Source organism: Seriola lalandi, unplaced genomic scaffold (genome assembly GCF_002814215.2).
Source record: "Seriola lalandi dorsalis isolate HSWRI2012SDOR001 ecotype SW California unplaced genomic scaffold, Sedor1 jcf7180002004735, whole genome shotgun sequence".
Lineage (NCBI taxonomy): Eukaryota > Metazoa > Chordata > Actinopteri > Carangiformes > Carangidae > Seriola > Seriola lalandi.
Window position 1 is genome coordinate 1 of NW_019475390.1, and position 1,473 is coordinate 1,473.

Sequence of the window (1,473 nt, forward strand, 5' to 3'; positions counted from 1 at the left end):
ACAATAGGAGAGAAATTTTAGTATTGAAATTTATGTTTGTGGTCTTTATTAAGTAGTTATGAAAAGTGACTCCTCTGACTGTGTTTGCCTTCAGTCTTGTGGAAGCAACTGATTCAAAAGAAGGGAGGTGAGGTAACCAAGGTCCTGAACCTCAGCTCTCTTGCCAAGATTTCTGATGGCTACACTCCAGGTCACATGGTCCAGGTGGTCCAGAGCGTTGTCACGAAGCGTCGCATCCTTCAGCAGGCTAACAGACCCCTGACTGCTGCTGAGTTTGTTGCTCCTTTAGCCAAGTTTGACCCTGTGTTTCAGGAAGAGGAAGAAGCCCTTAAAGTAAATTGGATATTTCATATTTAATTTATTCATCATTACATTTTCATCACTGTGATTGTTTATCTGTCAGTCTATTTTAATGTAAACATGCTTGTTTATACTTCTTCCTTGCATGTCACCAGAACTGGTATGCAAAGACCCCCCTGGGAAAGAAGAGAATTAAGGCTGCCACGGGAAAGGAAGAAGAAGAAGCCCCGGTTAAAGGCAAAGATGCAAAGAAGAAAGGGAAAAAATAGTTTGTCACCCTTTTTTAATCGCAGCTGAATGTAGTTAAATATTTATTGAAGCTCGAATGAGAATTAGCTGATGAAGACAACACTGTCCCACTCCCTACAAAATAAATACAAAATTGAATAAAAAGTGAGTTTTCCAACACCATGAGAGCAGGGTTTAAGGATGCAGTGAAACGCCTGTTCATGTTGTAATGGTAGATAATATGATGTAAAGGTGATAAAATCTTCTTTGTACTATTACTAAAACTTAGTTTAAGGAGACAGAACACCACAGCTCACATCCTACGAATAGGATTTTGTACATTCATATGGGAAGGTGCTAACATCTGTCTTGTAATCAAATTAAGAGTTCCTCTAATGAGAACATAAATAGTCATTATATTTGTGTTGTCACTTATTGAATGTCAGCATTGTGTACTATCTCTATCGTATATTTTATGTGATGCTTTAAAAATTGTCCTAACTACTTCCTGCATGTGATTACATATATGTTTGGAGTGGATCTACTGGTTGACTGATCCTTATGAAATATTTACCTCAGTAACATAACCCACCAAAGGCGCTCATATGCCTCCAACCAAACTACATACTTTATAAGAATGTGATCTAAAATAAATGAAGTGGCATGGCTCTGGAGGACAAACTCCTATGGCTATAGTTATCAGACCCAAGGCCACGCTGTAATTAGACATGCCAAGATTGTCTGTTTTATTTGCTTCATTCAAGGGCATCCAATGTTTTTGCTGTATGGCTATAGCTGCCTGGCTATGACACTTGGTTGTGAGTACCACATTTGGGATGTTGCTGACAGAAATAAAACTACCATCATGTTCTTATACCCAACAGCGGGGTGAAGTGTTTTTGTGGGTCACCTAGTCTGGGCCCATTATTAAATGACTACTGTAGG

The 1,473-nt window shown here is 38.8% G+C and overlaps 1 long non-coding RNA gene across 1 annotated transcript; it reads left to right on the top strand.

Moving 5' to 3' along the window:
• Positions 1 to 163: 163 nt before the first annotated feature.
• On the top strand, positions 164 to 1,263 carry LOC111669280 (uncharacterized). Its single transcript, XR_015438223.1, has 2 exons — positions 164 to 333; positions 456 to 1,263. It is a non-coding gene; the product is annotated as an uncharacterized LOC111669280 (long non-coding RNA).
• Positions 1,264 to 1,473: the final 210 nt, after the last annotated feature.